Source organism: Benincasa hispida, chromosome 11, assembly GCF_027475165.1.
Source record: "Benincasa hispida cultivar pf3 chromosome 11, pf3_genome.v1.1, whole genome shotgun sequence".
Classification (NCBI taxonomy): Eukaryota; Viridiplantae; Streptophyta; class Magnoliopsida; order Cucurbitales; family Cucurbitaceae; genus Benincasa; species Benincasa hispida.
Window position 1 is genome coordinate 73,867,715 of NC_143488.1, and position 17,644 is coordinate 73,885,358.

The 17,644-nt window shown below is 30.6% G+C and overlaps 1 pseudogene; it reads left to right on the forward strand.

The window, feature by feature from the left end:
- The first annotated feature begins 3,994 nt into the window (after nt 1–3,994).
- On the forward strand, nt 3,995–4,465 carry LOC150032884 (agamous-like MADS-box protein AGL80 pseudogene; annotated as a pseudogene).
- The last annotated feature ends 13,179 nt before the right edge of the window (nt 4,466–17,644 follow it).

The following is a 17,644-nucleotide window of genomic DNA, read 5'->3' on the forward strand; positions in this document are numbered from 1 at the left end:
ATCTATCTTATATATGAAAAAAATGTTATTAGGAGAAACTCTTTACCTATATATTTCGCCCTTATATTTTTAGTAAATTTATGTGTTACACTTTACGTATGAAACTCAACTTTTCACGTGTAGTTGTTCATTTAAAGAATAATGAAGGAGATATTTCAAATCTTCACAAAACATATTTTTTAAAAAACAAAAATTTAGGTTGAATAAGTACCATTGGTGCAAACTCTCTGAGATAAAATGCCATAATATAAAAATATTATAATAAAATTTCTTAAATTATCTAACTTTTAAAAATCGATGATAATTATTAAAACAAACTATATCATATTTATTTATTGCATGCCAAACAAAAACCAATTTTTTCTTTTTAAATTAGAAAAAAAACACTAAGTTAAACTCTAAACAAAAATTATATCAATTTAAATCCTAAACTTTCGTAGATATATCAATTTTACACCTTTCATTACGTTCTTTCTATGTAAATATCGTGTGAGACATATAATTTTATCAACTAAACTCCTAAACTTTCATAAACAAACCAATTTAGACTCTCATCTAAAACTTCTTTTGAAAAGTGTCCATGCATCAAGTTTAATCATCTATTTTATTAATTCAACATCTCGAAAAGTTTACACACGTATAAGAATGAAATGCATTGACAATTTTCAAATGTAATCTTAATAAAGAGTTAAATAATTGATTCACTTATAATAATTTAAAAGATAAATTTTAAAAAAAAAATTATATAATTCTTACAATATTTTTTAAATCAAATCTAGAAAAAGACAATTAATCGGTAAATTTATGAAGATTCAAGATTTAAATAGTATAATTTAAGGGATGTAAAATGAAAATTTCTGAAAAATGGATTAAAGACAACATGATCTCACATGTTTCTTGAATAGCTAGCCTCACGCACATATGTATAGATTAAAAATCTTCCACGTGGTCTGTCATGCATGCATTCCGGAAACCGGTGAGGTTGTGAGCGTTGTATTGTAACATTTTGGATTTAATTATTCTTCTTTTGGCTTATTCTTCAAAAGAATTTGAGGAATATTCTTTTTAAATAATAATATGGGTAATTTGAAATTATCATATATATATATATATATATATATTAATATCTGTGGATTGATGTTGTTTTACTTTATTTGAAAGAGAAAATAATGGTATGAAACAAAATTTAATAATTATTAAGAAAAAATTAACGATTATCTGTGTATTATCCTTATTATGTTTATTAATATTGAAATATATCATAAATAGTTGATCATATGTATTACTTTCTTTGACAATAATGATATGAAATTTTAATAATTGACCTTCTAAACAAGTCAAAAATGACGTAAATTACATATCTAGTACGTCGGTTTTGAAAGATACGGTGAGAACATTGATTTCATGATATTTAGATGTCACATGCAGAACACGACATCATACTAAAATAGAATATGTTTAATCAGACTTTTGGGAGTGAAATCAATAAAAATAGTAACCCTAAAAACTAACAACTCAAAGCATTCACACTCTTAAAAGTTAAAATAAATATTCTTAATCGTGAATATTTATGAAAAGTAACAATTTAGTCTCTTGATCTTTAGTATATAACAATTTAGGGTGTGTTTGAAGAGAAGACTATCATAAGATTATAATAAGTACCTCTTGTTATAGTAAATACCTACAGATAAAATTATTTCAATCTCTCATTTGTTACAGTATTTACTATTTGTTATAGCTTTTACTATTTTACATTCATCACTTTTTTATTCATTTTTATAGTATTTACTATTTCCTTCTCAAATTAAAATAGTTTACAGCTCAAACACATACTATTATAACACAAACTAAAATAATCTATACTCAACGAACAAGCTATTATAACTTAATTATAATAATCTAGGACTGTAATAACCAACTATTTTTCCCAAATGCCCACTAGCCTATATACTTTTAAATACATAACGATTGTTCAAGATACGGATGACATCATTACAAATTTTAAAATACTAGTACTAAATTATTATAAAACTAAAAATATAGAGACAAAATCATGGGGTGTTTTTAGTAAAGAAAAATGAACCATCTTATTTACAAAAATAACATAATGTTACTATCTACCAATGATAGACTGTGAGATTGATGTCCATCGTGATCTGTCGTCCATTGATAGATGTCTATCGCGATCTATCACGGACAGACAGTAATATTTTGTTATACTAAAAATATTTTCAACAGTTTTACCATATAAAATAATTACCCTTAAATTCATTATCCACTAAAATTTAGTGATTAAATTATTACTTTCATAAAACTCACTATCGTTTAACTGAGATAAAATACATGCCTCGAAATTCACGAAAGGAAAGGAAACATATTACAAATCTCACTACATTTCATCACTAAATAAGAGAAGATTTTTTAACCTTTGGTACCCATAGTCTTAAAATTATAAAAGATTAATGGCAATAAGTACAAAACAAAAAGAGAAAACGAAAATGTAATAATAGATTATAAAAAAAAAATTAAAAATAATAATAATTTTTTTACATAAAAACAAAGAAAAGAAAAAGCAATAGTTCATCTCAAATATCAATTCAAACGGTTACATGTAATTCCCATTCATACCTAATATAATATATAAATGTATATTTTTGGAAAAATAAATAATAATAAAGTTTTTTCTTTTTAGTCAAAATGACAACTAAGATGATAAAGTGATATTTAATTTTGAGTTAATTGCTATATAACTACCCCTACTATTCTAGATTTTTCTTTTGACAACTCATCTTTAACATTCACCAATTACAATTTGAATGTTGAAAAATATGAATTTTTATTTCAAAAATAAATTGTTTAAAGTTTACTTTTTTTATCACTTCGTAGGGTTTGAATTTTGTATAGCTTTTGTGTTATATTCTATTTCTTTTTCTTTTTTTATTTTTTTCAAGTAAGGTTTGGTAGATTTAATGATTTCTCTAACAGTGTTTAATTATATAGGCTACACAACTTTTACTTATAATTAGACATCAAATTTAGGTTTTGGTTAATTAGTTTGTTTTGGATTTTGGGCTTTGAAAATTATGTTTGTTTTTTCTTAATCTTTTTACATTAATTTTCATCTATCCTAAAGAAAAATTTGCATTCATAGCCAATTTTGTGTAGCTCATTCTATCATCCAACTATAGTTTGCCAAAATGAACATAGCTTCAACTGGCATAGTGTTTGTATTATTATCCTCAAAGCGAGAGATTTGACTCCCCTACCCCACGTATTGTCAAAAAAAACAAAAAAAAACCATAGTTTGTCACACGATCAACTCTTCTCATATATACATATATACATACTTAGGTGCATCCCGTGTTGCACTCATTTTCTTACAACTAGCTCGAGTATCAACGTGTGCATGGAGATGAGTATAGTCTTGTGGCCGCACTTACTTTCATCACACACAATAAGAATTAAAATATTACTCATATATCTATATTGAATTATTTATTTTCTATGGTTAGAGTAAGACTAAAAAAAAAAGATGTGGTTTAGGATGTATACATTTTTATGCATCTTACTTTCATCACACACAATAAGAATTAAAATATTTAAATAAAGATATAAAAAGAATTTATCACGTAACAAAATATGATAAGATAATTTGCTGGATGCACAAAGATAAATATAGACCCAGATATATCTGAGTATTTCTCATACCGATGCAACTCTTCTAATCATATGGTAAATTGTGATTGGACTATTGAGTGGCAACAGAAAGATAGGTGGAATGGATGGATTAGTGTATTTTTCATCTTTAATAACCACTAGTTACTAAAGGACAAAAATGCCCCTAGTAATTCATTTACAGAATAAAAAAAACTTAGAAAAAGAAAAATAAAAATAAAAAGTATAAGCACAAGGCTTATAAATAAACTCCATTGTTGCACCTCAAAATCAGAGGCCAGAAAGAAGAAGAAGAACAAGAAAGCCATAGAGAGTCTCAATGACGAGGAAGAAAGTGAAGTTGGTTTGGATTGCAAGCGATAATGCAAGGAAAGACAGTTTCAAGAAACGAAGGCTCGGATTGTTAAAGAAAGTAAGTGAACTCACCACTTTCTACGGCGTTTTTGCCTTTGCCATCGTCAATGGCCCCGACGAGGACCATCCCGTCATCTGGCCATCACTCTATGCCGCTCAACACCTCTACCGTCGCTTTCTCAGTCTTCCGAAAGTCGAACGCCAGAAGAAAATGACGAATCAAGAGACGTATCTCAAGGAACGCGCCACCAAAGCTCAATATATGCTAAAGAAACTCATCAAGAAGAATCAAGAACTCGAACTCGATCTTCTGATGCATCAATTGCATCAAGGTCGTCATATTTCCCAACTCACCACCGAGGAACTGCTCGCACTGTTATGGATGGTCGGAGAGAAGATAAGAGACTGCCGAAAACGAATCGAGTATCATCAATAGGTTCATCATCTTCCTCCTTCTCCTACTGAATTTGTTCCATCTAACTCTACTCTGCTTGAAATAGGGAGCAATGAGATGGATCTGGTTGATAATGGAAGGAATTTGATGGATCAATGGTTTATTGATATGGTGATAAATTCAAATGATAAAATCGGTGGAAGTAGTAGCAGTATGGCAGGGGAGTTAGGGTTTGTTCAATCGGAAGTGAATATGGGCGATTTGATGAATAGAGGAAATTCGATGATGGGAATCAGAAAATTAGACGGAACAGAAACGATTATTGTTGAAGGAGATGGTGATGAGAACATTTTGTTATCGGAGTGGAATTTTGGGGTAAATGACAATTCTGGAATGAGTGAGATTGAGAAGCTTGTGAACGACATTAATGGCGTTGGTGTTGAGGCTACTGTTAGTCCTATGGATTTCACTCACCAAGTGGGTTTTGGAATCGATGGTGACGTCAACGGTGGAGACCCATTGGGAAGCCTGTATTCCAATGGCTGCTACTACGGCGGCGATGGTGATGTAGGGATTGATGTGAATGATGATGCAGAGATGTTGCTTCAAGGATTGTTTGGAAGTGGAATAAGCTGCAACAATGGAAATGGAAATGGAAATAGAAATGAAATTCAAAATGGAAATGGAAATAGAAATGAAATTCAAAATGGAAATGGAAATGAGAATTAGAATAATAAAGGTGAAGACGTTGAAGATGATCTTCTAAGTAAGGAATGAAAAACAACTTTACTCCATGATTGCTTCTTCTTAATTAAGCTCTAAATAATGGAGGAATTTGGGGGTTACTCCAATTTTCTCTCTCTCTCTATATATATAAAAATATTATGATGGTATGAATTATGATCTAGTGTCTAAAGAAAATAGAATAATGTGTTAGTTTCTTATGAGTAGTTAAAATCTAGTTCTCTTTTTTAAGTCTGGATTAATGGAAATATTTGGAGTAGTCTACTTAAGCATTTTCTAGAGATTAAAAAAAAATGTATGATCATCATGGCTAATGATCACTATTTTAGTATTTGTCCAAATAATTCTATATCAAGTTTGTCTAAGTTAATTGAGTGAAGTTTAAATTGTCTCTTTTTATAAGAATTTAAATATCAGATTTTTCATATATTATTGATATATATTATTTAGTGAATTCGAAAATTCGATTTTCGATCTCTCCAAATTTTTTTATATATCTGGAATGAAAGAATAGAACATCTGGCTTCGAATTCATGAACTAGGTTTATTTTAATAAAATTATAAATTTTTCTGTTGTATTTTTTGTTGTTGAAATCTAATAATAAACATATTATTAAAAAATGAGAATGACTGATTTTTTAAATTAATTTCATTTTGAGGTATATCTCATCTTGTTTTGGGAGTAAAGAGAGACAATGACGATACGAAACAAAATTTAGTAATTATTTGAGAATATTTGTTGGTTACTCATGTGTTATTTTTACTATCTCTATTAATATTAAAATATATTATTAATAATTACAATTATGTATTACGTTTGATTGATAACAAACGATATGGTATTTCAATAATTGACATTCTAAACAAGTAAAAAATGACGTAACTTACGTATCTAGTACGTTGGTTTTGAATGACATGATAAGATCATTGATTTTGTAATATTCAAACGGCGCGTGCACAACGAGACATCATATTCGATCTCTCCCAATTTTTTTATAATATCTGGAATGGAAGAATAGAACATCTGGCTTTGAATTCATGAACTAGGTTTATTTTAATAAAATTATAAATGTTTTTATTGTTGTTGTTATTATTATTATTGTAACTCCCACAATGGTCTCGCATGCATGCATTTGCGGAAGATGATGAAACGTGATGTAAAACCTGAACCCTAATTACTTTAAGTAATGTGATGTCTTCTAATGAGCTAAATAATGCCATGTCTCAGGAAGGATAGAAGATGGAATGCATAATAAGCATATGCATGAGACCATGCCATCTAATGAGGAGTAGTGCTGAAGTAATATTATGAGTAAAGTTACAAAAGGAAATTTGCTAAATCCTAGCCCTTCATCACGAATAGTGGGCCAGGTAGCACAAGGAGGGTTCATGCTGGATTTTGGGTGGTAATATAAGGCTAAGAAAGTCGAATTCATTGGGTTGGTTTGGACAGACTACTTAGGCTATTTGTGTAATTTCAGTGGCATTCGAAAGCTCTGTATGTCTATCTTCTGTGGCTAGGCTGCTAGAAGGAAAACTAGCCAGAATAAGGCCGGAGGGGCAAAATAAAGATGAAGGGTTCATTTCTTGGGTGAATCTAGGCCATCAGTGAAGAATTGAAGCTCCAGGACGAATTACAAAGCGTTTTGATCTAAAAATTTGAGGTAATATTTTTAACTCAGTTATAAACAATTTTATAGAATGAAACTTTTTAAGATGAGGCCTGGAAATCGAGTTATATAATTTTGAACGTTGAACTGAAAATTGTTGAACAAGCAGACAGCTGCTTGAATTGAGGCCAATGATGAAGTTTTGGATCTCCAGATTAAACGACGAGAAATTTTGAGCTGAAATTTTAAAGTAAAGTTGCTAACTCAATTCTAAACATGTTTGTAGAAGGAAGTTTCTTCAAAAGAGGGATGGATTTTGAGTTATGAATTTTTGAAGTTGTCACAGAGGATCTGGGCATAAGCAGACAACTGCTTAGGAAGATTAAGCAGGCAGCTCAAGAGCGAGAGGGAGCGAAAGCGAGCGGGAGCGAGAGGTGGATCTCGCTAGGGACGGGAATCTCGCTGGTTTGCACTGGATCTCGCTGGTTTTGCGTTAATTCTCGCTGGAAAGTGCCAAATCTCGCTAGGAATGGTAAATTTGGCAAATAGGGATGATCTCGCTCATGTGGGTGATCTCACTCATGATGATTTTCTTGCTAGCCATGCTAATTTTGTTGATAAAAGTTCCATTACTAAATGAACTATTTGAGATATTTTTCTAAGAATTCTAAGTAGTTTAACTGGGAATTATGTTCTTTCAGGCAAAGAAAAGCTAGGAGAGGCGTATAACCCATTAAGAGGCCAACGAGCTGTGATGACTATGTGATGACTTATTGTTTTAATGATTTAGAAACTGTGATTTCTTGAAGATATTTCTCATGCTAAGTGTTTAAATGAAGTGCCAAGCAACGTGTTTGTGAAACTGTTTCTCATGCTAAGTAAATCATGTTTTCCATGGAATTGATATGATTTAAATATGTTATTTTGTCCAAATACTTTCAGCATGTTTAAGTAACTCTATTTTTTATGATGAACTAGTATGATGATTTGAGCACTAAGCCTTAGTGTTCAACTAAATGTTAATGAGTAGTTTTACTTAAAACGCAATACCGAAGGACATTTGAGAAGTTATGCCCAACCAAATACCGAAGGACATTTGAGAAGGTATCCGCCCAACCAGATACCGAAGGACATTTGAGAAGGTATCTGACCAACTAGGTACCGAAGGACATTCGAGAAGGTACCGAACCAACTTGATACCGAAGGACATTTGAGAAGGTATCTTAGCAGCTCGATACTGAAGGACCTTTGAAAAGGTATCTGAGCAGAAGTGCCTAAGGATACTGAAGGACAATGAGAAGGTATCCTAGTCAACTACCTGAGGATACTAAAGGACAATGAGAAGGTATCCTAGTCAAGTACCTGAGGATACTGAAGGACAATGTGAAGGTATCCTAGTCAGGTACATAAGGTACGATGGTACTCAGTTATAACCATGTGCACGTAGGTAATACAACGTCGAGGGACTGAGCAAAAGGGGTTCTCCCCGACTAAGGTTGACGTTGAGGGTTAGAACTAGTAGTTCACTCTCAACTAAGGATAAAGGCAGTCGTATATTTTTCTAGACTAGAAGGATAGTTTGAAATTCTAATGCTTATGAATGTTTATCAACGCGTGATGTTTACTAATATATGAGTTTTCCAAGTATGTTTTCTATGTCTAACGCATGCTAGTGGTTTTACATGCTAGTTCAATATGTTTTAAGCCAACTTATTTCACAAAGTATGAAACATGCGTTAGGGTTAAAGCTAAGGTTGAATGAAGCTTGACGTACTATGTTTTAAATATCTAAGGTTGCAAAAGTACATGCGTTGGTATTTCTAAACATAATGAATAGGGATACTGAAGGTAAGGAAGGTATCTGAATAAATGTACTATGAACCCCGAATCCCAATTTTACACTTAAGTGTGTTTTCTTATTTAAATTGTCTTAATTTTCCACTTAATTGTGTGTCCCTATTTAAATTTGTATAAATAAGTTGAGTAGATTGATGAGAAAGTTAGTATGAAATGGTGAAGAAAGAATGGGGATTTGAAAAGAAAAGAAAATATGGAATTGAGTTGGGAAAGTTGGGGAAAAAATAATAAGTAGGTTGAGCTAGTGTGAAATAATATGGAAATTGAGTTTGTGAAATTTCGGCTAAATATAGAGAAGTTATGTGAAATGCGTTATGGCTGAAGGACTGAGGAAAAAATGGAATTTATGTGAAATGCGAAAAATATGGGAAATTACTTTGGAAAAAATTGGAAAATCTGTGTAAAAGTATCATAAAGTGGTGACCAAATGTGTACGGAGAACAATGATCGCAGTAGCTACGAGCGAGATCGTTGAGAGTGAGATCAGTAAGATCGTTGAGAGTGAGATCATTGAGATTGAGACCAGCGAGATTGGAGAGGAAATGGGAGAGAGCGAGATTGGATAGAAGATGGGAGAGAGCGAGAGAAGCGAGAAAGCTGGAGAGAGCGAGAGTGAAGAGAGTGAGACCAACGAGATTGGAGAGAGCTGACCAGCGAGATTGTTAGAGAGAGCGAGAGTGAAGAGAGCGAGACCAGCGAGAAAACGGGAGAGAGCGACACTGCCGAGAGCGGAAAGAGCGAGAGTGCCTATTTGTTAGCCTTGCTTTGTTCGATTCGAACGTCACGCCCACGCTTCGCCTATGTATTTGGACGCGTTGGGGTGGATTATGCATGTAAAAACCCTAAATTGAATACAAACAAAGCTTTAAGACGTAAGGGCAAACATCAATTAAAATCTAGGTGTCCGATTAAGAGAAATTTTTAAACCCTAAGAAATTGTGTTGGATGCATTTGGGAAGAACACATTGAACCAAGGTGAAGTCAACTTACGTTGATAAAGGGAGGATTAAACATTTGGCCATGTAGCCAAGTAGGTGCTGTCAATCCCACGAGCAATTTGAACACCGATAAATAGGGAGTTGGGATTTCATTTTCAAATCACACAAAAATCATAAATTTCGTAGAGAAAGTAGAGGGCAGTGAGGGTTTAAAGGAATGTGTCAATTTTAGACGAGGAGATCTTCCAATATACTCGTGCGTTTGGAGTGATTTCAAAGCCATCTGAAAGCTCTGGAAGTCTAGTTTTCAGAGTAGGGCTGCCGGAGGAAAAGGCTCAAAGGTACTGGGCTGGAGGTTGAGAAGAAGGCAGAAGGGTCAGACTGTCAGATCAGTCTGGGCCAGTCTTGAAGATTTTGAGATTACGGCCAAACCATAAGAAATTTTGAGCTGAAACTTTAGGGTAAGATTACTAAGTCATTTTAGAATACGTTTGTAGAAGGAGATATTTTCAAATAATTTTCGGAACTATAAGTAATCTAAGTTGTAAGTTGAATCTGGATTCTAGGGGTCTAGGGGTGAAAAAGGGACCCGAGGAGCTACTAGAGTGAAAAGTTCCTAAGAGTTCGAGGTGAGTGGCTAAAATGTTTTCGATCTAAAACGTTTTTAAACTGTTTTGATTACAAACGTTTTACAGAAAGCATGTTTGCGAAAATAATTCTCATGCCTACTAGTTTTCTAAAGTGGTTTCCAAGCAAGTTTGAATTGTGATTTGAACACATACATATTGTTGAAAAACTATTTACATATATATATGTACTGATTTTATCTAGCATGCGTTACCATCTTTAAAGTCATGTTGTATATATATTATACTATACATGCTTTAAATAGAAAAGTTGTTTATAAATAGTTTTGGTAAAATGCGATGCTGAAGTACAATGCAAACTGTCTCAAATATCAACGTTCATCAACCAATTGTCTCAAATATCAATGCAAACTGTCTCAAATATCAATGCAAACGGCTTATGTAACCGTAATTCCCATTTCACACCTAATATAGTATATAAATATATATTTTTGGAATAATAAATAATAATAAAGTATTTTTTTTAGTCAAAATGACAACTAAGAATGATAAAGTAATATTTAATTTTGGGTTAATACTATATAACTACCCCTACTATACTAGAATTTCCTTTTGACAACTCATTTTAACATTCACTAATCAAAATTCGAATGTTGACCGACAAAAATATAAATTTTTATTACGAAAATAAATTGTTTAAAGTTCTTTTTTTTTCATAACTTTGTAGGGTATGAATTTTTTATAGCTTTTGGGATATATTCTATTTCTTTCTTCTTTTTTTTTTCAAGTAAGGTTTGGTATATTTAGTGATTTCTCTAAAGGTGTTTAAGCTACACAACTTTTGGTTTTAATTAAACATCAAATTTAGGTTTTGGTTAATAATTTGTTTGTTTTGGATTTTGGACTTTGAAAATTGCATTTGTTTTCTCCAAATATTTTTATGGTAATTGGGCCTAAAGACCAGACTTAAGTCCAATTAATTAGACCCAAAGGCCAGACTCAAGTCCAATTAAATTAGGCCCAAAGGTTAGGCCCATGACCAATCAAGGCTAGGCCCAAACCCATGAAGCCCATCAGGGAGCTCTATAAATAGAGAAGCTCTCTCATTTGCAAAGGTCAGCATTTCTACATTCCGAGAGCTAGAGATAATTCATCAACACTCAATAAAGACCCACAACTACATTCCAGCAAGCAGCATGTTTGTAACTCCAACTGGGTCAAATTACTATTTTACCCTTGGGTTACCTCTGACTCCTTAAGTACCAGTGCTCCTCTAATGAACCACATGTTTATGATCCAACCAATAAATAGAAATCTTTTTCGAGTCAATGAGAGGGTAGGACCCTTTGTTCAAGTCCTGAAGACATCACTTGAGAGAACACTCATCTACTTACTCTCAAAAAGGGAAGAAATGAATTCCATTTTATATTATTATATTCCCAACTCCCCACTCGGTCTCATCCTAAAATGATAGGCATATTGGGTCAGTGAACTGGCCACCCTCACCCATGTAAATCAAAGGACAATTCCTCACAAAAAGAAGTTCATAATATACTCAGGATTAAGACTAAGTCGCCTAGGTCAACTTTCCCTAATTTCTTTACGATGATTTTCATCTATCTTATAAAATATACAGATTCATAGTTAACTTTCTAAAACAATTTTTTAAAAAAGAAATAAAGTTTTCTTTTTTTGGTTTTAAAGTAGATAACAAAAATAAAGAAAGAAATAGGTGGAAGTAGCGTTTCATTTGATTTTCAAAATCTAAGAATTCAATAAATAAATAAATAAGTAAAACCTTTTTTTCATACCAATTTGATTTTGGATTTTTCATTTTTTACAATTAAGATTAGTAAACATTCTTCTACATATTAATTTCTTTGTTTTGTTATTTAACTTCAAAAAAAAAAAAAAAAAAAACTAAGCCAATTAGAAAAAGAAAAAAGATTAAGACCTACCAATTTAATTTATAATTTTTTTTAAAAAAAATAAATTTAATAAATACTTTTCTACCCATTGATTTCTTTTTTTTTTTTTGTTATTTAAATTTAAAAAATGGTTGTTTTCACATATATAAAAATAAATTAAAATATTTACAAAATATAGCAAAATTTTAGAACTATCAATGATAGATACTGATAGACTTTTATCAGTGTCTATCAGCAATTTTGTTCCATCTTGTAAATACTTTCAACAATTTTACAATTTGAAATAATTTTTTTTAAAAAAATTTAAGCCAATTTTTTAAAAATAATAAATGATTTTTAAAAATTTGTTAAGGTTTAAAAGGGTAAAGGGTATTGAGAATGAGAGAAAATATATGCATGTAAGAAACAACTAAATTAGAGGAAATAAATAAATAATAAAAAGTAGGGTAAAATCAATAGATTATGAAAATGCATATGAATGAATATGATCGGTTTGTTAAGACCCATAATCAAATCAAGGAGTTAAAGAATTAGAATGATTTGAATTATTTTTTTTAAAAGTGTTTAATGTTTAAGAAAAAATAATTTTTATTAGGTGTAAAAGCATGTTTTAAGACTTTTTTTTCTTCACTTATTTATTTTTATGATGAAGTTTGAGAAAGTTAAAATCATCTTTGAGATAAATTTTTGAAATAGAAGAAAAATGAGTTTGGTGAACATGACACATAAAATTTGTATCAATGATAGACGCTGATATATTTCTATCAGTGTCTATCAACGTCTACCATTGATAGTTCTAAAATTTTGTTCCATCTTGTAAATATTTTCAACAATTTTATTATTTGAAATAATTTTATTTTAAAAAAAACTAAGCTAAATTTTGAAAAATAATAAATGGTTTTTAAAAATTTGTTATGGTTGAAAAGGGTAAAGAGTATTGAGAATGAGAGGAAATACATGCATGTAAGAAACAATGAAACTAGAGGAAATAAATAAATAATAAAAAGTAGGGCAAAGTCAATAGATTATGAAAATACATATGAATGAATATGATCAGTTTGTTAAGACCCATAATCAAATCAAGGAGTTAAAGAATTAGAATGATTTGAATTTTTTTTTAAAGTGTTTATTATTTAAGAAAAAAATAATTTTCATTAGGTGTTAAAGCATGTTTTAAGACTTTTTTTTCCTCATGAAGTTTGAGAAAGCTAAAATAATGTTTGAGATAAATTTTTGTTGAGTTAGAAACTTTATATTTTATTTTTTGTTATAATGAATGGGTCTCAAAGTTTGTTATGCCTAGACGATATATTGATTCATTAGTGTTGTGTTAATATACATTCATATATTACATTTATAAATTTATCCTATATATGAAAAAAATGTTATTAGGAGAAACTCTTTACCTATACATATTGCCTTTATATTTTTGTAAATTTATGTGTTACACTTTACCTATGGGACTCAACTTTTCACGTGTAGTTGTTTATTTAAAGAATAATGAAGGAGGCGTTTCAAATATTCACAAAACATATTTTTTTAAAAAAAAAAATTAGGTCGAATAAGAACCATTGGTGCAAACTCTCTGAGATGAATGCCATAATATAAACATATTATAATAAAAATTGTTAAATTATCTAACTTTTAAAAATCAATGATAATTATTAAAACAAACTATATCATATTTATTTATTGCATGCCAAACAAAAACCAATTTTTCTTTTTAAATTAGAAAAGAAAAGACTAAGTTAAACTCTAAACAAAAATTATATCAATTTAAATCCTAAACTTTCGTAGATATATCAATTTTACACCCTTCATTACGTTCTTTCTAGGTAAATATCATGTGAGACATATAATTTTATCAACTAAACTCCTAAACTTTCATAAACAAATCAATTTAGACTCTCATCTAAAACTTCTTTTGAAAAGTGTCCATGCATCAAGTTTATTCATCTATTTTATTAATTCAACATCTCGAAAAGTCTACACACGTATAAGAATGAAATGCATCGACAATTTTCAAATGTAATCTTAATAAAGAGTTAAATAATTGATTCACTTATAATAATTTAAAAGATAAATTTTTCAAAAAATTATATAATTCTTACAATATTTTTGAAATCAAATCTAAAAAAAAGATGATTAATCGGTATATTTAAGAAAATTCAAGATTTAAATTTGATGGTGGGAATCGACGAATTAGGCGGAACGAAAACGATTATTGTTGAAGGAGATGGCGATGAGAACATTTTGTTATCGGAATGGAATTTTGGGGTAAATGACAATTCTGGAATGAGTGAGATTGAGAAGCTTGTGAACGACATTAATGGTGTTGGTGTTGAAGCTATTGTTAGTCCTTTGGATTTCACTCACCAAGTGGGTTTTGGAATCGGTGGTGACGTCAACGATGGGGACCCTATGGGGAGTCTATATTCCGATGGCTGGTACTATGGCGACAGTGGTGGTGTAAGGATTGATGTGAATGATGATGTAGAGATGTTGCTTCAAGGATTGTTTGAAAGTGAAATAAGCTGCAGCAATGGAAATGGAAATGGAAATGAAATTCAACATGGAAATGGAAGTGAAATACCTGCCTCGAAATTTACGAAAGGAAAGAAATCATATTACAAATCTCGGTACATTTCATCACCAAAGAAGAGAAGATATTTTAACCTTTGGTACTCATAGCCTTAAAATTATAAAAGATTAATGGCAATAAGAAAGAAAGAAAAAGAGAAAAAGAAAATGTAATAATAGATTATAAAAAAATTTAAAAATAATGATAATTTTTTCACATAAAAACAAAGAAAAGAAAAAAGCAACAGTTCAACCAATTGTCTCAAATATCAATGCAAACTTAATCGTAATTCCCATTTCACACCTAATATAATATATAAATATATATTTTTGAAATAATAAATAATAATAAAATTCGTTTTTAGTCAAAATGACAACTCATAATGATATAGTAATATTTAATTTTGGGTTAATTGCTATATAACTACCCCTACTATTCCAGATTTTCCTTTTGACAACTCATCTTCATTGACCAATCACAATTCCAATGTTGACTGACAAAAATATGAATTTTTATTTCTAAAATAAATTGTTTAAAGTTCTTTTTTTTTTTTTTTTTATAACTTTGTAGGGTTTGAATTTTGTATAGCTTTTGTGATATATTCTATTTCTTTTTCTTTTTCTTTTTTGTTTTTTCAAGTAAGGTTTGGTAGATTTAATGATTTCTCTAAAGGAGTTTAATTAGATAGGCTACACAACTTTTGCTTATAATTAAACATGAAATTTAGGTTTTGGTTAATAATTAGTTTGTTTTGTATTTTGGACTTTGAAAATTGTGTTTGTTTTCTCCTAATCTTTTTATAGTAATTTTCATCCATCCTTAAGAAAAATTTGCATTCATAGCCAACTTTGCGTAGCTTACTTTAAAAACCATACTTTGTCACACGATCAACTCTTTTCATATATACATATATATACACTTGGGTGCATCCCGTGTTGTACTCATTTTTGTACAACTCACTCAAGTATCATACTGATACAACTTTTCTAATCATATGGTAAACTATGATTGGACTATTGGGTGGCTACAGAAAGATAAGTGGAATGCAGAATGCAGTAGTGTATTTTTCATCTTTAATTACCATTGGTTACTAAAGGACAAAAATGCCCCTAGTCATTCATTTACCAAGAGAATAGAAAAACTGAGAAAAATAAAAATAAAAATAAAAATTTTATTCTAAAAAACTGACAAAACTGCCCCAAGACATATCTCAAGGAACGAGCCACCAAAGTTTAAAATATGCTAAAGAAACTCATCAAGAAGAATCAAGAACTCGAACTCAATCTTCTGATGAATCAATTGCATCAAGATCGTAATATTTCCCAACTCACCAATGGGGAACTGCTCGCACTGTTCTGGATGGTCGGAGAGAGAATAAGAAACTGCCGAAAATGAATCGAGTATCATCAACAGGTTCATCGTCTTCCTCCTCCTCCTACTGAATTTGTTCCTTCTAACTCTCATCTGCTTGAAATATGGAGCAATGAGATGGATCTAGTTGATAATGGAAGGAATTTGATGGATCAATGGTTTATTGATATGGTGATGAATTCGAATGATAAAATTGGGGGAAGTAGTAGCAATATGGCAGGGGAGTTAGGGTTTGTTCAATTGGAAGTGAATATGGGCGATTTGATGAGTGGAGGAAATTCAATGGTGGGAATCGACGATTTGTTCTGGATGGTCGGAGAACGGAAAGGAAACGATTATTGTTGAAGGAGATGGAGATGAGAACATTTTGTTATCGGAGTGGAATTTTGGGGTAAATGACAATTCTAGAATGAGTGAGATTGAGAAGTTTGTGAACAATATTAATGGCGTTAGTGTTGAGGCTATTGTTAGTCATATGGATTTCACTCACCAAGTGGTTTTTAGAATCGGTGGTGACCGATGGGGACCCTATGGGGAGTCTGTTTTCCGATGGCTGCTACTACGACAACGGTGGTAGTGTAGAGATTGATGTAAATGATGATGCAGAAATGTTGCTTCAAGGATTGTTTGAAATTAGAATAAGCTGCAACAATGGAAATAGAAATGGAAATGGAAATGAGAATCAAAATAATGAAGGTGAAGACGTTGAAGATGATCTTCTAAGTAAGGAATTTCAAAACAACTTTACTCCATGATTGCTTCTTCTTAATTAAGCTCTAAATAATGGAGGAATTTGGGGTTTACTCCAATTTTCTCTCTCTATATATATAAAAAAATATTATGATGGTATGAATTATGATCTAGTGTCTAAAGAAAATAGAATAATGTGTTGGTTTCTTATGAGTAGTTAAAATCTAGTTCTCTTTTTTAAGTGTGGATTAATCGAAATATTTGGAGTAGTCTACTTAAGCATTTTCTAGAGATTTAAAAAAAGTATGATCATCATGGCTAATGATCACTATTTTAGTATTTGTCTAGATAATTCTGTATCAAGTTTGTCTATGTTAATTGAGTGAAGTTTAAATCATCTCTTTTTTATAAGAATTTAAATATCTGATTTTTCATATATTATTGATATATACTTATTTAGTGAATTCGAAAATTCAATTTTCGATCTCTCCCAATTTTTTTATAATATCTGGAATGGAGGAATAGAACATTTGGCTTCGAATTCATGAACTAGGTTTATTTTAATAAAATTATAAATGTTTCTATTGTTGTTGTTATTATTATTGTTGTTGTTGTTGTTGTTGTTGTTATTGTTGTAACTCCCACAATGGTCTCGCATGCATGCAATTGCAGAAGATGGTGAAACGTGAGTACATGAGGGTGGCAATATTTTGGATAATTATTCTTCTTTTGGCTTATTCTTGGAATTTGAGGAATATTCTTTTTAAATAATAATGGGTATTTGAATCATAGAACAAATGTGAAATCTAATAATAAACATATTATTAAAAAATAGAATGACTGATTTTTTAAATTAATCTCATTTTAAGGTATATCTCGTCTTGTTTTGTGAGTAAAAACAGACAATGATGATAC